This window comes from Ctenopharyngodon idella, chromosome 11 (genome assembly GCF_019924925.1).
Source record: "Ctenopharyngodon idella isolate HZGC_01 chromosome 11, HZGC01, whole genome shotgun sequence".
Classification (NCBI taxonomy): Eukaryota; Metazoa; Chordata; class Actinopteri; order Cypriniformes; family Xenocyprididae; genus Ctenopharyngodon; species Ctenopharyngodon idella.
In genome coordinates, this window is record NC_067230.1 from 11,767,566 (window position 1) to 11,791,383 (window position 23,818).

Here is a 23,818-nt window from a genome sequence, read left to right on the forward strand (position 1 = left end):
CCAGATGGTATACCTATAGATGTTTATAAAAAATTTCAGTCCAAATTAATTTCACCCCTTTTGGAGATGTTCAAGGAATCTTTCAGGAATGGTCTCCTCCCCAAATTCATGAGGTGTGCCCTAATAACTTTACTTCCAAAACCAGGAAAACCAAATACAAAATGTGAAAACATGCGGCCAATCAGCCTTTTAAATTCAGATACAAAAATACTTAGCAAAGTTCTTGGAAGAAGATTGGAGGGCTTGCTCCCCCGGGTGGTGGGAGAGGACCAAAATGGATTTATTCAAGGTAGACAGGGCTTTCATAATGTCAGACGAGTACTTAATATTTTACACAGCCAGAGAGGGGCGAAAGACACGGCTTTACTCTCTCTTGATGCGGAGAAGGCCTTTGACCACGTCGAATGGCACTACCTATTTGAGGTACTCACCCGCTTTGGCTTTGGGGAAACATTTTGTAAATGGGTTAGACTGCTTTGTACTGGGCTCACCGCAGAAGTTTTGACCAATAGTGTGGTCTCTAAACCTTTTAATATCTCTAGGAGTTGCCCGCAAGGAAGTCCTCTATCCCCATTATTATTTATTCGTGCAATAGAACCATATGCTATAGCAGTGAGGAAGCATAATGACATTTATGAAATCCGGGAAGTCACCTGGAACATAAAATAGCGCTATTTGCAGATGACATAATTCTGTTTCTGAAAAATCTGAGCAGTTCTATTCTTGCACTCCTAGATCTAATTGAAACTTTTGGGAAAATATCTGGATATAAAGTTAATCACTCCAAATCATCTATAATGTTACTTAATGAATCAGAGAGGGAAAGTAGACAAGGTTATGCCTCTACCTTCAACTCAACTGATAATTTTGTTTACCTGGGTATAAAAATTGTCCCTGAGGTGAATAAAATTGCTCAGATTAATTATGACCCAATCCTGGAAGCAACTACTTCATCAATAGAACACTGGACATCTTTACCCATCTCAATGATTGGCAGAATAAATATTTTAAAAATGAATATACTCCCTAAATTTCTCTATTTGTTTCAGAATATCCCCCTACCCCCTCCCTCATATTTGTTTACTAGAATTAAGAAATTGTTTACCAACTTTATTTGGCAAAATAAACGCCCCAGACTACGTCTATCTCTATTATACCTACCATTTGATCGAGGAGGCCCTAAATGTCCAAACATTCAGTGGTTTTATTAGGCAGCTCAGCTGCGCACAATCATGTTTTATTTTTTTATCTAAAAACCCTCCTACTTGGATGGATTTGGAATCCTGTTCTATTACACCAAGATTACCATTGCACCTATACCTGTATTCAGCAGACCACAAATACCTGAGGAAAAACACAGACAACCCTATTGTTGTAACGATTAGTCCAGACTCCAGCTTGATGAACCCAAGTGCAGTTTATTGAAGTAAAGTGAGCAAACAAACAAAGCAACCATTAGACTTGAACATAAACAGACTTGAACATGAACAGACTTGACTTGAACAGACTTGACTTGAAAAAACGTGACGTGACGTGACGTGACGTGACGTGACGTGACGTGACGTGACGTGACGTGACGTGACGTGACGTGACGTGACGTGACGTGACGTGACGTGACGTGACGTGACGTGACGTGACGTGACGTGACGTGACGTGACGTGACGTGACGTGACGTGACGTGACGTGACGTGACGTGACGTGACGTGACGTGACGTGACGTGACGTGACGTGACGTGACGTGACGTGACGTGACGTGACGTGACGTGACGTGACGTGACGTGACGTGACGTGACGTGAGTGACGTGACGTGACGTGACGGACGTGACGTGACGTGACGTGACGTGACGTGACGTGACCGTGACGTGACGTGACGTGACGTGACGTGACGTGACTGACGTGACGTGACGTGACGTGACGTGACGTGACGTGACGTGACGTGACGTGACGTGACGTGACGTGACGTGACGTGACGTGACGTGACGTGACGTGACGTGACGTGACGTGACGTGACGTGACGTGACGTGACGTGACGTGACGTGACGTGACGTGACGTGACGTGACGTGACGTGACGTGACGTGACGTGACGTGACGTGACGTGACCGTGACCTGACCTGACTGACTGACCTGACCTGACCTGACCTGACCTGACTGACCTGACCTTGACTTGACCTTGACTGACTGACTTTAAGACTCACCAACAGCAGGGTTACAATAACAATACACGACAAAGGAACATGGGGAAGACAATGGCTTTAAATACAAGAACTAAGAGGACACATGACTAAGACAACCAATGGGGAAGTGACACAAGGAACAAGAGAACCAATGACAAAACAGAACTGAGAACCACATGACCATGAACAACCAATGAGAACATGACACATAGACTAAGGGAGAACATGAGGAGCAAGGGAAGCATGACACAAACAAGCAACATAAAACAAATTACAAAATAAAAGACATGAAATCAAAAACATGAACACAAAACCAAAACACCCGTGACAATTGTATTAAACATGATAAATATTTAGTTTAATTCTTCTAAATATTTGAATATAAACCCCTCTTGGTCACGCTTCAACCCTATTTGGGGTAATGTTAATTTTAAGCCAGGGAAATGTGATGCAGGATTTCGGATATGGGCTGAAAAAGGGTTAAGGAAAGTGTAAGACATGTACAGTGAAGATGAAGTATTTATGTCCTTTGCATTAATATCAACCAAATATGACATTCCAAAGACACATTTTTTCAAATATCTTCAACTTAGAAGCTTTATATCCTCATCTCAAAACCATTCATTAGATATTCCTGTCATTTCCCCATTAGAGGCAGCAATCTTAAGACACTGTTATGATAATGGTTTAATGTCATCTTTGTATGACTTGTTTGTGTCTGGGTCGGATGAATCCTCAGAATCAAACCTAAAATTATGGAAAGAAGATATAGGTGATGAAATATCTCTAGAAGATTGGAAGGAGGCATGTAAGAAGGCTCAGATGTAGACAGTCAACAGTAGCTTGAAACTCATACAGCACAAATGGCTGATGTGAACATACATAACTCCTGCTAAGTTACACAAGATTAATGATAATATTCCTGATACCTGTATAAAGTGTAATGGGCAAAAGGTACATTGTACCACTGTGGGAATGTGAGAAAGTAAAATCCTTTTGGTTAGGTATTATTGATATGATTGACCAAATTTTATCAAAGATACTACCACTGGATCCTAAGTTTTTTATCCTGGGTATATATCCTATCAGCCCAATGTTACACAGCAAAGAGGTCAGATTCATAGGCATGTGTATTTTACAAGCTAAACGTATAATTGCTCTCAATTGGAAAAATATCAATGAGCCAAGAATTGGAATGTGGATTAAAGAAATGGCGTCAAGCATGTCAGTGGAAAAAATAACATATTGTCAAAAAGAAACCAAATGTTTTTAAAGATGTCTGGAAACCCTTTACTAATTTCTTAAAGCACAATGTTAATGTTGTTAACCTGCTACAACAAGAACAAGCTTTAAGGGAGTAGGGTAGCATCATAATCTCCTACATAGACCTGTATCTTTAAAAATCTCCCTCCTTTTTCTTTGTTTGGGAATTGGAGGGTGGGAGGGAGAATAGGGTGAAAAATGTTTGCTGTGTGTTACATGACATGTTATTCATTGTGTAATCTGATGTGATATACAAACTGAAAATTCAATAAATATATTGTTAAAAAAAAAAAAAAAAAAAAGAGCGTTGGCATGGATTTAAGCGTACGCACACTCTAAAATTAAATCTGTGCATACGCACACTTTATAAATGAGGCCCCTGATGTTTCATCAACCAGACAATACTCCATATTTGACTGACTGAACATCTTTCTGGCCAAAGTGCCCATAACTTCAACTTCTATACATACTCATAAACTCATCTTGATGTTACATCAGCCATATAGTTGGTCATACAAGGCTCCTTCTGATGTTTCATCAGCCAGACAGTAGTCCAAATTTGATCTATTGAACATATTTCTGGCCAAAGAGTCCTTGAATTTTAACTTTCTATACATAATCATACATGCCTTCTGATGTTTCATCAACCAGCCAGCAGTCCATTTTTGACCTATTGAAAATATTTCTTGCCAATGAGTCCTGAAAGGATCAACTACTATAGATTCTCTTAGACATTTTCTGATGGTACATCAACCAGACAATAGTCCATATTTGACTTACAAGCCAAAGTGCCTTAGAGCTTAAACTTTTTATACATACTCGGTGACTCCTTCTGATGTTTCATTAACGAGACAGTAGTCTATATTTGACCTATTGAACATACTTCTAGTCAATGAATCCTCGATTTTAAATATTCTACATACTCATGAATCCTTCTGATTTTACATCAACCAGACAGTAGTCCATATTTGACCTACTGAACATATTTCTAGCCAAGAGAGTCCTACATACTTATGAATCCTTCTCTTGTCACATCCGCCATACACTAGGTCATGTAAGAGATATTGACATTTTTTGCCAAAGAGTCTTCAATGTTTACCTTTCTGTACATCCTCATTGGTCTACTTCTTGGGCTACTGTATGCCTGAAGAAACATCAGAAGGAGTCTATGAGTATGTACAGAAAGGTAAATATCGTGGACTTTTTGGCAAAAAAATATGTCAGTATGTCTTATACTGAATGGCTGATATGACATGAGAACGATTCATGAGTATGTATAGAAAGTTCAAAATCCGAGGACTCTCTGGCCAGAAATACTGTATGTTCAGTAGGTCAAATTTGGACTACTGTATGACTGATGAAACATCAGAAGGAGTCTGTGAGTATGTACAGAAAGGTAACATCCCAGGACTCTTTGGCAAAAAATTATGTCAATATGTCTCATTGTCACATGTATCCTCTGTCTTGTGTGTTTTTGGTTCAGTCCTGGTGACCTACACTTTTAAAAATGGCCGAGATTTTAATGGTAAAAGACTGTAAAAATGCTACTGTGAAAAACTGTTAATTGCTTTACAGATAGTTACCGTACTATATACGGTGAATAACTGTAATAGATCTAACGGTACATTTAATGTAATGTTAAGTTTTTGGAAGTGAAAAATAACAAGTTACAATTTACAGTGAAAAAACATAAATTGACATTCCCACAATTCCCTACGTGATACTTCACATTTGATGTATTTTCGTTGAAATAACTCTGTTTTTTCTTAGTTTTTCTTATTTTTTTCCAATCATTTGTGTACATTAGGGTTTTATGTTACATCTAATGTTGTTAAATTAATGTTTATTGCATTTTTAAAATTTTATGTCTGTTACCATTATGGTGTTTAGTGTTTCTGTTAATGACACTGTGTGCACCTTCTATATATTAGTATTGTCCTTCTCAGCTTGTGGAAAAGCTGCTTGTGATGAACTTTGATTCATCATGTGACTCTCAACACCACTGTGTTTGGTGGTTGTCAGTGTATTACAAATCTACAAAACAGATATTAGTACATCATTCGATTGGTAAATTAACATTATATCAGTTAATAAAATATGTTTTTTTACCGTAAATTTGGAGTACGTCACTTCCTGTTTGAGTTAGAGCTCCGTCGAGTTTATTCCTAATTGCTTGCTTTTTTCTCTTAAAATCAAATTTATAACCTATCATTCTCTCTTTTACGGCGGGGGAACACATCCCCGACATTATTTTATATAAAAAACACTCGGATTGCCTTGATATCGCTAGTTTTATCCGACTTCCGGAACATTCGGTACTAGCTTTAGCCCGTTAGCAATAGCGGCGTGGTCATACTAGCATTTGTACTCTTCTCACTCACAATATTATTGTTCATCTATACTAATGGCGAGTGTATCGGATGTGTCTCTACCTTTGAGTGCAGGTGAGGACACGTTCGAGCTGCATGCGGTGCAGTTGGAGCTGGAGGCCGTGGAACGACAGATTCGGACCCTTCTGGAGAAGCAGGCCGAGCTACGGGAGCGGCGAACAGCGCTAGAAACATCCCGTGCTGATGCTCACCAATCCTCGGTAAGTTTGCAGCGCGATATTAACACTCCTGCTTCCTCTACGCCGTGTGCTTCTCTGCACAGGGCCCGAGCACCCAGAACGCGTTCATCCCAGCCCTCGTTCACTCCGGCGCCGTCACACCAGGGACCTTGGGTTCTTCAGCAATGGAAGGCAGAGAAGCACACGGCCTCAGACCAGGACCTCTCCCCCTCCGCCGCCCCTGGTCTTCGAGGTCTCGACGAGGAACCGCTTCTCCCCTCTTCGCGAGGCAGAACGCGACGCCGTGGTCATCGGAGACTCCATCGTCCGCCACGTCCACGCTACCACAACCAAAGGTAAGGTGCGCAGTCACTGTTTTCCTGGTGCTCGTGTTCTCGATGTCGTTACACAGGTTCCCGCGATCCTGAATGGTGCTGAGAGCATTGGAGCTGTTGTTCTGCATGCAGGGGTGAACGACACCAGGCTGCGGCAGACGAAGGTGCTGAAGCAGGACTTCAGGAGCCTCATCGAGACGGTACGAGCCACATCGCCCGCGACGAGGATCATCGTGTCCGGACCGCTTCCGACGTACCGACGTGGACATGAAAGGTTCAGTAGATTATTTGCTTTAAATGAATGGTTAATGTCTTGGTGTACTGAACAGAAGCTGCTCTTTATAAATAATTGGAATCTTTTCTGGGAGCGACCTAGGCTCTTCCGTGCTGATGGCCTGCACCCCAGCAGAATCGGAGCTGATCTTCTGTCGGAGAACATCTCCAAGACGCTTCCTCACATCTGCGAACCTCAAATCACAGTCTGTGTTCTGCCCACTTAATTGATAGAAATGTGAGTGTAGTACAGGCTATAGAAACTGTGTCTATTCCCCGAATAGTGAGGTTTAACAATAAAAATAAAGGATCTTGAAAAAATCTGATCGTGATCAAACCAGAAATTCGCAAAATTACTGAACAAAAACAATTTCTAAAGCTAGGGCTACTAAACATTAGATTGCTGACACCTAAGGCGGTTATTATAAATTAAATGATCACAGATAATAGTCTTGATGTGATTTGCCTTACTGAAACATGGCTTAAACCAAATGATTATTTCGGTCTTAATGAGTCTTGTCCACCTGGCTACTGTTATAAAAATAAATGCCGTCCGGTTGGCCGTGGCGGTGGTGTTGCAACAATCTATAGAGATATTCTTAACGTTACCCAGAAAACAAACTACAGGTTTAATTCATTTGAAATTCTCGTGCTAAACGTTACACTCTCAGATATAAGTAAAAAGTCGCTACTATCTCTTGCTTTGGCTACCGTTTATAGACCTCCAGGGCCTTATGTTGATTTCCTAAAAGAGTTTGCAGACTTTCTCTCATACCTATTGGTCAACGTTGATAAAGCGCTGATTGTTGGAGATTTTAACATTCATGTAGACAATACAAATGATGCGTTAGGGGTTGCGTTTACAGATTTACTAAACTTGTTTGGGGTCAAATAAAACGTCACTGGACCCACCCACCGTCTTAATCATACACTAGATTTAATTATATCACATGGAATCAATCCTACCGATATAGAAATTCTACCGCAAAGTGATGATGTCACTGATCACTACCTTGTAACATGCATACTGCATACTGCTGATATTTGTCAAATTGCACCACGATATCGACTAGGTAGAACAATTCTCCCGACAACTATAGATAAATTCACAAATAAACTGCCTGATCTGTCTCAGCTGCTCATTGTACCTAAACACATAAATGAACTCGAGAAAATGACTAGCAGTATGTGCACCACTTTCACTAGTACATTAGATACTGTTGCACCGATGAGATTAAAAAAGGTTCGAGAGAAAAATACTGTACCATGGTACAACAGTATTACTCATGCTATCAAAAGAGAAACTCGTAATCTAGAACGCAAATGGAGACAAACTCGTTTAGAAGTCTTCAGAATTGCGTGGAAAGACAGCTCGTCCCGTTATAGAAAGACTCTAAAGCAGCCAGGGCTGAGCATCTCCGCAAACTCATAGAAAATAACCAAAACAATCCAAGGTTCTTGTTTAGTACAGTGGCTAGATTAACAAATAAACAGACATCACCAGAACAAAACATTTCATTACAGTTTAGTAGCGATGACTTTATGAATTTCTTTACTGAAAAAATCGAAAGCATCAGAAATACAATTGTAAATGTACAACCTTTGACAGAGTTTTATGATTCAGCCTCAATTATCACCCCTCAAGAACAGATTCAGTGCTTTACAACTATAGGACAGGAAGTGCTAAATAAACTTATCACGGCGTCTAAACCAACAACATGTTTATTAGATCCAATACCCACTAAACTACTGAAAGAATTGTTACCTGTAGCAGAAGAGCCTCTTCTCAATATTATTAACTCGTCTTTATCTCTAGGTCATGTTCCAAGACCATTCAAGCTAGCAGTTATTAAGCCTCTCATTAAGAAACCACAATTAGATCCAAATGTATTGGCAAATTACAGACCCATTTCAAATCTTCCATTTATATCTAAAATACTAGAAAAAGTGGTGTCGGTCCAATTGTGCTCCTTCTTGCAAACAAACGCTATCTATGAAAAATTTCAGTCAGGATTCAGGTCTCATCATAGCACAGAAACTGCGCTCGTTAAAATTACAAATGACTTACTTCTAGCTTCTGACCAAGGCTGTATCTCAATACTAGTGCTACTTGATCTCAGTGCTGCGTTCGACACTATAGATCATAAAATACTCCTAGATCGACTACAGAATTACACTGGTATTCAGGGACAGGCATTACGGTGGTTTAAGTCGTATCTATCAGACCGTCACAATTTTGTTTATTTAAACGGGGAAAAATCTAAGATAACGATAGTAAATTATGGAGTGCCACAAGGATCTGTGTTAGGCCCTCTGCTATTTTCAATATACATGCTGCCACTTGGTAATATTATAAGAAGACATGGAATTAGTTTTCCACTGCTATGCCGATGATACTCAGTTATATATTTCAACACAACCAGATGAAAACTCTAAATTATCCAATCTGACAGAGTGTGTTAAAGAAGTAAAACATTGGATGACTAGTAATTTTCTTCTATTAAATTCAGATAAGACTGAAGTATTACTTATTGGGCCAAACACCTGTACACAGAATCTCTCAGACTACAATCTGCATTTAGAAGGATGTACTGTTACTCCATCCTCGACAGTTAAAGACCTGGGTGTTATATTAGACAGCAACTTGTCCTTTGAAAATCATATTTCATATGTTACAAAAACAGCCTTCTTCCACTTCAGAAACATTGCTAAGATACGGAATATGTTATCTGTTTCCGATGCAGAAAAGTTAGTTCATGCTTTCATGACGTCTAGACTAGATTACTGTAATGCATTACTAGCTGGTTGCCCTGCATCCTCAATAAACAAGCTACAATTAGTACAAAATGCAGCCGCTAGAGTTCTTCCCAGGTCAAGAAAATATGATCATATAACACCAATTCTATCATCTCTTCACTGGTTACCTATTAAGTTCCATATCGATTATAAAGTACTGCTAATGACCTACAAGGCTCTAAATGGTTTAGCTCCTGTGTACTTAACCGATCTTCTATCGCCCTACAATCCTTCACGCTCTTTAAGATCACAAAACTCTGGACTTCTGGTTGTACCTAGGATAGCTAAGTCCTCTAAAGGAGGGAGAGCGTTTTCACATTTGGCTCCTAAACTCTGGAATAGCCTTCCTGATAATGTTCGGGACTCAGACTCGCTCACCCAGTTTAAATCTAGATTAAAGACGCATCTCTTTAGCCAAGCATTCACATAATGAATCTCATATCAGATCAGTTGCACATGACTATCTTTGCTTAATGTTATGAACAGCAGCTATGCTAATTATTCTCCATTTGCTTTTCCGTTTTACCTCGAGACGCCCGTCCCGAGGTCACTAGAGAGTACATCAGCTTCAGTTTGGATCCAGCCTCTTAAGAAGACCTCAGATGACCAACACTTTTGAAGAGACGGCGCCAACTCCTGCGAGGACTTCAGAAGATGCAACATCTGGATCAACACGCACATTCGCAAATTTCTATATATCGTAATTATTGTTAATATGTAATTCATTTTTCCAAGAGCTCTTTGCTTCTACCTTTAATTAAATTGCTAACAGTGATTGTAAATTAATTGCCTAAATTATTACATTATTAGCTAACTGCATTCTCCAAATTGTAATGTTGACATGCATTCTCTGTAAAGCTGCTTTGAAACGATATGTATTGTGAAAAGCGCTATACAAATAAATGTGAATTGAATTGAATAAATTTAATGGATTTTTTTGTACGTTGCTACCATATTTTTTACGGTAAAGTTCTGGCAACCACAGCTGGTTGCCCTGCTTTGCCTGGAGCAGAAGGACCGCTCCCTGGAGTCACACACCAGGGATTTTTTGAAGATGGCATGCCTAACACAATATCCTGACCACTCCGCTCTGCGTGTTCTACATCTCCAGCCTCAGCGAGCCGTCCCGGGCATGCCTCCCAGGGAGCAGTCCTCGTGAAGATTTTGCTGCATGTGTGCAGTGGGTGCTGATAAATAACAACTTGGCATTCACCATCGGCCCAGCGGAACCTATCAGCACCCCTCCACCAAACCCAGAGCCCAGTCAGCGAACACCCAGCCAGACGGTGCCAGAGCCTGATTCTACCGCAGACACGGAGCCTGCACTTGCCGCGGAGAAAGAGTCGTGTTCCGCCCTGGAGCCTAAGCCCAATATTATGTCTGACCAGGTGCATGTGTCAGCTACAATGCTTGTCGTCGAGGGAGTCCTTGTGGATTTTGAGGGCATGGATGGAAGCCCCGCCCACACTCCTGCTGCTGCGTGTATGGCGAATATGGACTATAGGAACTTATTGGACTTTGCTGAGGAGGATTTTATAGACTGGTTAACAGAGGCTATATCTGCATATACCCCTATGTCTTTTACCCCTGTATCTCTTGAGTTCCAAGTATTTCCAGCGCCCCCTGTATCTCCTGTGCTCCAAGTATCTCCAGCACCCCATGTATCTCCTGTGTTCCAAGTGTCTCCAGTGTCCTCTCTGTCTTTGGATTGCACATCCAGCCTCCCTCTCCCACCTTCTCTACTTAACCAGCATATTTCTTCAGTCCCTACTCCTCTGTTTCCTGTCTGCTCCTCATCTCATCCTCAGCTGTCTCCGTGCAGTACTGCAGATTCACTGCAGGGCTTCCAGTCCCCAGCATCGCCTTGGCATGAGGATCCCGTCTCCTCCTCCAGCCACAGAGCCCCAGACTCCACCTTGGTCCTTTGACACATTGGCTCCACCTTGGTCAGGCATCACCCTGGTTCCACCTTAGGATTTCTGACTGCCGGTTGCACCTCTGCCTTCCATCCCTCTGCCTTTCACCGGGCTCCACCGTTATCCTCGGTTGCTCTGGCTCCACAGCAGTCTTCCGGATCCCCGTCTTCGCCTCGGTCCAATGAGCCGTCAGCTCCACCTTGGCCCTCCGGACCTTCTGTGTCACCCAGTCTCAGTGTTTCTTTACATGACACTCATATTACCTACTGTATGACGTATGTAACATTCATGTATATGAATTTATGTATAGAAAGTTAAAATTCAAGTACTCTTTGGCCAGAAACATGTCCAATAGGTCAGATATGGAACACTGTCTGGCTGATGAAACATCAGAAGGAGTCAACAAGTATTTATAAAAAGATCAATCTTGAAGACTCTTTGGCCAGAAAGATATTCAATCAGTAAAATATAGAGTATTGTCTGGTTGATGAAACATCAGAAGGAGTCTATAAGTATGTACAGAAAGGTAAAGTCTGGGGACTCTTTGGCAAAAATTATGACAATATGGTATGATCTACTCTATGGCTGATGTAACATCAGGAGGAGGTTATTAGTATGTCTGTACATACTAATAGTTATATTTACTTAAAATTACTTACTAAAAGTTAAAGTTGAAGGAATCTTTGGCAAGAAAGATGTTCAATTGGTCAAATATGGAGTATTGTCTGGTTGATGAAACATCAGAAGTAGTCTATGAGTATGTACAGAATGGTAACATCCCAGGTCTGACAAAAATTATGTCAATATGTCTCATGTCTGTCTGGCTGATGAAACATCAGAAGGAGTCAATGGGTATATATAAAAAGTTCAAGCTCGAGGGCACTCTGGGCTGAAATATGTTCAAAAGGTCAAATATGGACTACTCCCCGAGTCAGCTCCAGACTCTGCTCCAGTCCCTGAGTCAGCTCCAGACTCCGCTCCAGTCCCCGAGTCAGCTCCAGACTCCGCTCCAGTCCCCGAGCCCGCTCCAGACTCCGCTCCAGTCCCAGAGTCAGCTCCAGACTCCGCTCCAGTCCCTGAGCCCTCTCCAGAGTTCGCTCCAGCCCAGAAACCCGTGGCTCCTCCCAAGGACATTTTTTGGGGGGGGCCCATAAACCCGTAGCCAGAGTGGCCAAGCCTGAGGTCCAGGCCGAGGCCACGGAGGCCACACCGCCGTGGCCCCCCGCACTGCCGATACCACCCTGGAGGCAGCCTAACAGTCTACAGCTGCCCACGACCTCCAGGGTGCCCGCCCCCCCCCTCCCTGGTTGGACTCTTTCTGGTGCAAGGTCGCGCCTTCCGGGAGGGGGAAGTAATGTCACATGTCTGTCTGTTTTTGCACCATGTTCTGTTTGTCACATGTCCTCCTTCGTTTAGTTTTCCTGCCATTAGTTAGTTGTCATGGTTTCTGATTTGATTAGTGTCCTTGTTTCAGGTGTGTCTTGTTTATTAGCTGAAACATCAGAAGGAGTCACTGACTATGTATTAAAAAGTACATGATCGAGGATTCTTGGACCAAAAATATGTTCAGTAGGTCAAATATGGACTACTGTATGGCTGATCTATCATCAGAAAGAGTCAATAAGGAGAAATAGAAAGTTCAAAATCGATGACTTTTGGGGCCAGATATATGTCCATTATGTCAAATATGGACTTCTGTATGGCTGATGTAGCATCCAACCAAACACACCTGAACCAGCTAAGCAAGGTCTTCTGGATTACTAGAAATATCCAAGCTACACTCTCAGGGGGAAAAAATGGTACAAAAGCTGTCACTGGAATGTTACCATTTAAAAGGGTTCTAATATGTACCATTTAGGTATGTACACTTTTGGTACCCAATATGTAACTTTAAGGTACTAATATACACTCTAGTTATATGTACTGCGTTTTGATAGGGCACCACTCCAGTGACAGCTTTTGTACCTTTTTTCTGAGAGTGCAGGCAGATGTGTGAGTCTATGGAGCCAGATTAGCCTCAAAAATAATACATTTACAAAACAAAATTCATAAATGCACAAGTAAAAGCATAAATATTTCCCCAAATGCTCACACAAATGCATCTTACCTAAATAAATTTAAAATGTTCACACAAATATGTATATATCAAGTTCTTGAATTAATTTCCATCACACATTTATGAATGATGTTACATGATCCATAAATTTGTGGATCATTGAATCTGCATTTGCAAATCGTCACATGTGCGTGGACTGCTTTGAATTTGTGTGCGGTATTTTTGAGACGTTCCTGGCAGGTTAAGATTCATAAATATCTTTTTTTGGAGGATGTTCTGTTTAGCCAATCGCGGTGAGCTTTTAATCCACCAAACAAAATGCTGAACAGACTCAAGAAGCTCAACGCTGCGCTTGTACTGTGCATTGTTCTATGGTCCTTTATGTAAAGACATTTTAATGGGTACTCTTTTTTAGCACCTGATTACAATTTCTACAAAATCACATTATGATTTATATCGTTCGCACAAAATACAGCTACCCGGTTAGCCTGCTGTCTTATACACCAAAGTTGCACATACCCTGTTTATTCAGATCAATCTGTAATGTTATTAAATAAGTCTTAAATGTCCAGATATTTCATTTAATAACAACAATTATTTAATGTGTTCAGTTGTTGTAGTTGTTGTTAGTAGTAGTAGTAATAGTAGTATCAGGTCTTTTGATCACTTTTGATCAGGCATTAAAAACAGCTACCACCACCTGAGGGTATTTTTGTTTTTTTTTAAACACTAGACCATGGGAAACAGTTGAATCATACACTTATACAGACTGTACATGATATATGAGTCATATTTACAAAAAGATTAAATGAAAAACACATTTTAGTCTATTGTCGCGGCCTAGTGGCGAAACAATGTAACTGATACAGTCGTTATTTGAAACGTTATTTAATCAAAAGGTGATTTACTCTATTTTATAAAATGGTTAGTTCCTGTCCTTAATTCTGATTGGTCAGTAGCTGTGTTTTATTCATGATAAAACACAGCTATGACCACGTCACCCAATGGTTCTGTGTATAACTACACAATACCCTTAGCAACCACTCTTAGCAACGTAAACTGTATGTTCTCAATTGATATTGTTCATTGAAGCTTACTGTATTATGTAGAAGAGTGTTGTGAGAAAAAGATCGAGTGAGCGAGTTTATTACCTGCATTCAGATTTAGCATTTTCCTTCAGGTCAGTCCTATGTTCATAATAAAAAATCTGTTTAAATGTCCGATGTATCATCTTGTCCTTTTAACATTTAAGGGGTTTTCACGTGACTAACAGCGCTAGTCAAAGCATTTGTCAGTTGTGTCTTGTTCAGTTTTCAAAACAATTTAGTCTTTTCAATATAAAAGTCTTTGCTATTGACTGACACACTCATAAAGACAGTCTTTTCCGCCATCTAATGGCGTGAAAACGTAACTTCTGTTGCTGTTCACGGTCAGGGACTATTTTTTCCGGCGGAAGGAAGGCTTTTAGAAAAAGTTTACTTCATGAAAGTCGCATTGATACATATTTCTGGCTTTAATATTTGTATTGTGTGGTAACCGTTTTATAAAAGCAATAAGGTACTTGAGGCTAGTGCTGTATCGTGAATAAGTCATGGCTGAAGGGAATGCAGGCACTCCGCTTTGCGTCTTGCCTAACAACGCCATTCAGCCGTGACTTATTCACGATACAGCACAGCCTCTCGTACCTTATTGCTTACTTGATCGCTACCGTAGACATCATTGTTTATATATGAACTAAACTTTTATCCCAGTACTTGTATGATAATTTGAACTGTATCACAAAAATAATGAACCTATGAAGTTGAAAAGACTGTTTATGAAGCTGATCCACACCTATAACAACTGCTCTCTCTGGTTCAGCACCAGCCCGATTTGAATGTTGCGATATGATTTTGTCAAAGGTTTATTAGAAAGATGAATAATTGTTGTTATTTAAGAATAAATGGCAACAATTTTTAAATTGTTTGAATTGAGATTAATCGTGATGCTCTGCAGTATTATACTCTCTCTCAGCATTGATATCTTGTCCTCCTCCCTTGTCCCTGCAAGGGCTAAAATAAAGCAATATAATTTGAATTAATATCGATACTGCATTAAAAAAAAAAAAAAAGATTTTAAAATCGTAACAAAAAAATTGCGATAGCTAGGTTAAATATTTTTTTTGTCCCAGCCCTATTACATAATTGTTGTTATTAAATGAAATATCTGGACATTTAAGACTTATTTAAAATAACATTACAGATTGATCTGAATAAACAAGGTATGTGCAACTTTGGTGTATAAGACAGCAGGCTAACCGGCAGTGGTGGAAAGAGTACTGAAAATTTGTACTTAAGTACAAGTACTGTTACATTGCTGAAATAATACTCAATTACAAGTAAAAGTACTGGTGTCAAAAAAGTACTCAAGTAAAAGTACAAATTACTCTTCTCAAAAACTACTCAAAGTACTAAAATTACTAATTACTTTTTAGCCGGCGATATTTAATAAATTATCAAAAAATATTTAATCAAATCATAGATCTAAGTAGAAAAATAGCTACTTTAAACAAAGCACTTTCACCTTATTGATGAAGTACATGAATTAGTGGTCACAATACTGGAATTTCTAACTTCAATACAATACCTTGAAAATGATCAATATTCAGTATCATTTTAAATACATCTGTACGTCTGTACATAAAATAAGAACAAAAAACAAAATTACCTAAATTCAGTTGAGGTATTCGAAATATGACAACACTGAATTTTTATATGCCGTGTATCTTAAAGGGTTAATTCACCGAAAAATGAAAATTCTGTCATTAATTTCTCACCCTCATGTTGTTCCACACCCTTCGTTCATCTTCAGAACACAAATTATATTTTTGATGAAATCCGAGAGCTTTCTGACCCTCTATAGACAGCAACATTATTACCACATTCAAGGTCCAGAAATGTAGTAAAGACATAAAATAGTCCATGTGACTACAGTGGTTCAACCTTAATGTTATGAAGCGACAAGAATACTTTTTGTGCGCAAAAAAAATAAAAGAAAATAAATAACGACTTTATTCAACAATTTCTTCTCTTCCATTTCAGTCTCTGACACTGTTGACGTAGTAAACACAGTGCAGCACTTCCAGGTTCTACGTCAGAACGTCGGCTCATTATTGGCCGGATTCTGCGTCAGCATCACACGCATGTGTCGTGGTGCTCACATGAACAGCATCAGAGAGTGACGTGGAGAGAGGAAATTGTTGAATAAAGTTGTTATTTTTGTTTTTGTTTTTTGTTTTTTGCACAGAAAAAGTATTCTCGTCACTTCATAACATTAAGGTTGAACCACTGGTAGTCACATGGGCTATTTTAACGATGTCTTTACTATCTTTCTGGGCCTTGAAAGTTACAATTACGTTGCAATCTGGGGTCAGAAAGCTCTCGAATTTCATCAAAAATATCTTAATTTGTGTTCTGAAGATGAACGAAGGTCTTACGGGTGTGGAACAACATGAGGGTGAGTAATTAATGACAGAAATTTCATTTTTGGGTGAACTAACCCTTTAAGAGCCATATAATATGTTGTTTATTTAGATAAAAAGAACATCAGAGGGTGTTGAGGAGTTGAAAAAGGATTGTATTCTAAGGTGATTCTAATGTCTCTAGCCTTCCTCTTGGTGTGTCGATCAGAACACAGGAATGGATCAAGGCAATCAGATTAAATCAAAGGGGTTTATTGAACACTGAAGATGTACATGAGTGGGAGGTCGAGAATTTGTGGGTAGATGTGTGGTACTACAATGAAGCATAAATAAAGAAATAATCAGCATAAAATGTCTTGACTGTTATATAAATTAAATCACATTACACATCAAATTCCACTATAAAATGCTATAGTATACATAACTACAATATAGAGTATTAACTTTCAGTGGAAAAATACTATGTAGTATGGCGCTGTCATCATTTATGTAAACATAATCGGCACGTTGAAACCGAAAGTGTCCGTATACGGCAATAAAGATCACACAGCGCACTATACAGTACTCCCATATAAACTTGACATGAATAACATAGTAGCATTGTAACATGAATAAACATATACGGAACAGGGTGAAGTTATCACAATCTGCAATGATGTAATCGTGAACACACAGCGCGTGAACGCGCCGAACGCGCTAGTTTGCTTTAACACTGTTCATTCAGATTAACTCAATAATAATGGAGAAATGCAAACTTGACCGGTAATCAAATACTACGATTAATAAAGATTATCTAATGATTAGAACGGGTACTCACAATCAGTCATAGACGCACACAATAACACAAAAATTGAGGTTATTTCTCCCAGTCTCAGTCAAGTTTGTCTCTTTCAAATCTTTTGCGTTCCCTCTCAAATATTTGCGTTCCCTCATAAAGATATTTGCGTTCCCTCCGTTGTGGCAAAAAATCAACACTGACTCTTACTGCATAAGAGATAAACACATCCAATTGTCTTTCGAAAGTTTTATTTCTTGCAAGAAAGGTCAGACAGTCATACAGAAACACAAGTAGCTGCAGAGTGTAAGACAAAGAACGAAAGCTTCCCCTCACTTTTATATCTCTGACCTCCAAGGTTGAAGCCTCTGTCCTTTTACCATATTAGGAACATGTTTACCACTTGTCACCCAAAGAATGCATACTTAAACACTTCCGAGAATAACAAAATCATTTAACCATAAGCATATAAGTAAAATCATATGAAAATTATACAGAAACTCAAAATTTCCCCCACAATTCCCCCCTTTTTATCATTCATTGATAACTAATCACTACATCTAATCTATTACAATGCTTCACTAAGGTAAAAATGCATATCTTCTCAAAAAAATATGAAAACAAGCAAATGTACGTTATTACATCACATTTATACTCTTCATCTCTGATCTTCATACAAACAACAAATTAAGGTACATCGCTCAATCATAAAACTAAAGATTTTGTCCTTCATTTTACAGACATGTAGCATGTACCATCTTAGTTGTATAACATCTTTTCACACCAGATCTATTTTGTAGCCCACGATGTGTCATTGTCGAACCTTGGTGGTGATTTGGAATTCCTTGAGCTGATTTCACCTGTACACAAACTTTAGACAGGAGAGAAGACATTTCTTTGCAATAGTTCAACATGTCATGTTCACACAATTCGGTTGATGTCACTCGATGTTTAGCCCCTTCCATTCCCAAAAATGGGGTCTTCCAACCTAATTTAAAAAAAATTCTCTGCTTCTGAACATGCTCTGTAAAGAGTTAGAAAAACCAAGGTTATTTTCAATTAACAGATTACACACAATCTCCTGTGTCTGACAGAAACAGAAACAGAAACTTTTTGCATTAGTTTGTCAGCACAAACAGGGATTCAAACCACAGCACCTCAAAAATCGTCTACCACCCCGAACCAATAACGGGCGTCTGTGTAGATAGTCACAATTTTGTCAGTCATCAGTTTACCCACTCCAGTGAGGGTCACAAGCTCATCTGCTTATGCCAAATACTTAAAGGACAGCAGCCCTGAAACTAACACTTCACATTCCATGGTCACAACTTATCCTTCGCAATTCAGGCCTGTTGTTTTGTCTCTGAAGGCAGAGTCATCTACAAACAACACGTTCTCACAGTTATCAAGTGGTTTGTCTCGCAGGTCAGGTCATGGTGTACAGACCTGATCAAGGATGGTCAAACAACACTGATGTTTCTTTCCCATCCTCCTTTGTTCTCCCACCAGTCCTTCATACTGTGAATGTTACTGGGCTCTCTGGATAATTTTTATTGCCAGTGTGTCACTGTTTCTCTGCCCTCAATCTACAACATTTTACATTTATCATTGTGACCACACATAGCTGACAGTGTTTAAATTTAGACCCTCAGTTGAAGTTAGACAAGGGGTTTTAACCCATGGACGGCAATCTTCAATTTTCCAATTCCAATTTACATAAATGCTTAAACATGCTAATCCAGAGAGTAACTCAAATAAACATCATAAATGACAAAAGTAGTCATAATTACCACTAGCAGACAGAGCTGGCTAACCAATCCACTTAAAGCTCGTCCCATGTACTGTATCGTCTTTTTCATCAGATTCAATCAGAATTATCAGTTCGTTTCACTTAACCCATCTGTAATGATAAAACACTCATTCCAGAGGTTAATGACATATACACACTCTGAGGACAGAATATGTCCCTGAACACATACAAAACATAAAGTACAGTCACCCTCACATTCACTCATACTCATACTAGGCACACATGACCATGGACTGCTTATTTTCAAGGTTTGCTTTTGGTGTTAAATCTAAAAAAACATATTTAAACATCACTTTTTTTTTCTGCACTTCTTTACTTAGTTTTTACATGATCTCTTATCCAGTCTCAGAACTTATTTGTTCATGTTAATTCTTTTCTACAAAAGTCAGCTGGGTTGTTTTAGTTTTAATCTCATTGCTTTGTTTTGTTTAAGCTTTAACAGGCTGATAACAGACAGACAGAGTATCCTTAACTCTACCCCAGCAGTCTCTCTCTCACTGCACAAATAATCAATTCAACAGCCTCACAAGACTGTAACTTAGGAGCATTTTAAAGTTATCTTTAGGTTAAATGCTGAATTCACTTAACTTTCTCTTGAATCTGCAAAATCAGTCTTCATCTTTAGCCTCCACCATGTCTTGGAATTATCCTCTGCCATGTCTAATGACCTGCAGGAGTAAAACTATGATAGAGACATATTAGTTCAAAATCAACACAGCCTCATGAATTCAGGGATTCATCGTAATGCTGAATCCTAAACTTCTATACTGGTTTTTGCCCATAAGACAACCAACATCATGTTACTAAATTTTACTATGGTCTCCCCAGAAATAATGGACAATCACCCCATGGTCTCAGTCGGCTCTTGAAAGCTCATTCCCATCAGCTCTTTATCATTAATCTTTTTCCTCAGGGTCTTGTCCCCTGGCATACTTGCATCAAGTTGTGGACACTTGTCACAATGAAAAACAAGCCATCCTAGGAACGCGGTTTCTGGTGAATGGTATAGAGGAACATTTTTGGGGCAGACTGCTGTACCTTCTCACAGGTCATCCCCACTTTTGATGCTGCTGGCCTCACAGACATCCGCTCAACTCTCATACCCATCTCACATAAAACACCTCCCTTCAGGGTAGATGCCCAGTGGCAGCGGTGACCCCCTGCCTTAGGTTGTCCCCTGTCTGGCCAAAAAGGATCTTACCCGTCATTGAGAAATCACCTCGTGCACACTGGTAACCGCTCTTTCCCATCATGAAATCTCTGACAGTTTTCTTCAACAGAATCAGGTGTTTTCTGGAGCTTAGGAAAGGTGCATTCAAGAGCCACCAGAGCCATTGGACTGCCTAATAGTGTTAAAACATGGAGACAGGTTAATGACAGCAGTATTTAATCACTAAAATCATTAGACATTCTCAGCAGCAACATATCAGTGCTGACATTATACTCAGTGAACTTAGTTCTCACAACTGTCCATTCAGTGTAGTGTTCTGCTACATCTGTAACCGGAGCCATCGGCCCTGCACATGGTGGTGAAAAAGATCAGACAAAAAGTTGCTGGTCATAGAGGAAATTCCTCAAAATAGTCACTTCTATCATTCAAGGTCTGTATTACTAATTTAAAGACCTCTTTACACTCATTGAGTTTTACTTTGACACATTTAACAACTAATTGCCCTTTTCATGGCAATCATTTCTTTTAACATCTCTGTGTCCATGATTTTCAACTGAGACACTGTGTTTCACTATAAATAGCTTGTTATCACTTATGACACAGGCTCAGATAGCAGCATTTAGCTGACTTTAAATGAGAGAGACTCTGAGGATTTCAGGACTAGTACACTGCCTTTTTATAACTTTTAACATCAAACTTTACTCTGGCCCAGCTTAAGACTTTGCCAGAAATGACATATGATTTCAAATAAACAACTGTGTTTATATTTGTCTTTTACTAACACATCAGGGAAATTAGAAATTACAAATTTCCAGTCAGGTTGAGTCTCTGTTACAACTGGCAGTCTCATTTTGCCATTTAAACTTTTGACCATCAAAAACCAAACATTTAGAAATTAAAGGTCCTAAATCATTTTAGTTATTTTACACTGTGATAGCGATGCGCTCATCACATAAAAACATATTTGAGACTGTTCAAATATTTTTCCATAAGTGGAAATTTTTATTTTCATAACATTAATTTTTGCTGCTATATTTCTCTTCATTATTATCCCGTATTTCTCTATCAAATAGTTAATCTGCAGATGCAAACTCTATTATCCATATGGTTTCTACTGTTTTGCAGAACCACAATGTTATTTTACCCATATCTCAACTACTAGGTTGCACTGACAGCCTTACAGCTGCTTTCTCCTTCAACCATTATTATATAAATTGTAGTTCTCAAGACATCTAATCTCATGCCTCTATTTAATGGATGCAAAACAAAACTTTTTTGTAAGTTACATTCAGTTCTCCTTCCCTACATGCCCATTCTTTCTGCATCAACATTCTTTTCCCTTCTGTCTGCTTCCTGCACCCAACAATCTCTTGTCTGCTTACATTTCACACACACACCGCTTTCACACAACATCCCCACATCGCAGTTCTCTTCTTCTCATTCCCCTACGACCTTAAGTCTTGTGACACTCAACGTTCCCTGTTCTCGGAAAATCATATTGTTTGATTAACTTATCTACATCTAGCATGCATTTTTGGCCATACAATTTTCTCATTTGATAAAACACTGGTGCATCATTTTCTGCAAGCTTGCTCTGGGATTTCCCCATATTGGATCTTCCGACTCTCATGGATTTACCTTGTCGATGCGCACCTAATAATCTCCTACAGATCCGACTTTTAACCCAAAGTCAGACAGGTTGAGCCTCAATGCTCCCGATCTTTTTAACCCAAAACCGGACGGGCTGAGCCTTAATGCTCCAGCTTAAGACGTTTAAACTGTGTCACTCCTTCACAAATTTGTTTACTGCAGCACCCTCACTGCAGCTGGGCTCAATCCCAAAATTTGCTTCAGTGCGACCCAGCTTAGATTTCTCAGAAACCTCCCTCCATGGAAACGTCTTTACTGTCCCAACGTGATGCAGTTTCCGGGAACGTCTTGATCGCGCTGCTTCTCACAATGGTGTTTAAATTGTCATACAGCCTAAGTTCCCTGACTTACAAATTTGTTTCTGCAGTACCCTGCAGCTGGGCTCAATCCCAGAAATTTGTTTCAGCTTCAGCGTGCCCAGTTCAGATTTCCCCATTAATTTTTTGTTTCTGCAGCGCCCTTACTGCAGTTGGGCTCAATTCCCAAAAATTTGTTTCAGCTTGTATGACGCAGCTCAAATTTCCCCTTTAGAAATTACCTTTGCTGCTTCTGCATGCGCGACCTCAGTTCCCCTTAGAAACCCCTTGACCACGACCACAGAGCCAGCCAGAGCCACCAATATGGTTTGTCCCGTTTCCTAATCTTCCAAATTTTACCAAATCTCCATTTTTTTTCAATTTTTTTTCTCCCTTAATCACTCTTAATCACAAAATTTCAATTTCTCCCATAAAAATTTATAATTTATCTTTTACCAGAGAGTCGTGATGCCACCTGGGTTCATTTACTGATTCCAGTGGTGTCCCCTTCTAGACCCTGGCGGTCGGCCCCTCATCCCTCAATCTATTCGGGGTAGGGCTGAGACTACTAAGTCCAGGATGATCAGTCCAAAAGGCACATGCAAGGAATCCCACTTTCTGACACCAAATTGTTGTGGCAAAAAAATCAACACTGACTCTTACTGCATAAGAGATAAACACATCCAATTGTCTTTCGAAAGTTTTATTTCTTGCAAGAAAGGTCAGGCAGTCATACAGAAATACAAGTAGCTGCAGAGTGTAAGACAAAGAACGAAAGCTTACCCTCACTTTTATATCTCTGACCTCCAAGGCTGAAGCCTCTGTCCTTTTACCATATTAGGAACATGTTTACCACTTCAGTGTTTTCCACTTGTCACCCAAAGAATGCATACTTAAACACTTCCAAGAATAACAAAATCATTTAACCATAAGCATATAAGTAAAATCATATGAAAATTATACAGAAACTCAAAATTTCCCCCACACCTCCAAAACCTGTTGTGAGCTCGGACAAACACTTCCTGTTTAATGTCCCGCTGGCTGGCAGTGTTTCAGTCAGCTCTGTAGGCTACGTTAATATTGCACACAAATAATGCGCGGGCCACGGCTCATGGAGTTTGAACTTGTTGAACTCAAATATAAAGAAATGCGGTCAGTGCTTAACTCAAAGAAAATCAGTAAAGTTGGCAATATATTCACAGATTCGATCTTCCCGGATCAATGACTCGTGAGCTAAACTTTGTTAAAACAACGTTGTTAAAATGCAGCTATTTCCAAGCATAGTAACGTAGAC

At 39.6% G+C, this 23,818-nt stretch overlaps 1 long non-coding RNA gene across 1 annotated transcript; it reads right to left on the minus strand.

Moving 5' to 3' along the window:
- Window positions 1-16,524: 16,524 nt before the first annotated feature.
- Window positions 16,525-23,471, minus strand: LOC127522036 (uncharacterized). Its single transcript, XR_007932512.1, has 3 exons — window positions 23,329-23,471; window positions 17,267-17,948; window positions 16,525-17,221 (listed from the first exon to the last, which is right to left on the minus strand). It is a non-coding gene; the product is annotated as an uncharacterized LOC127522036 (long non-coding RNA).
- Between the last annotated feature and the right edge of the window lie 347 nt (window positions 23,472-23,818).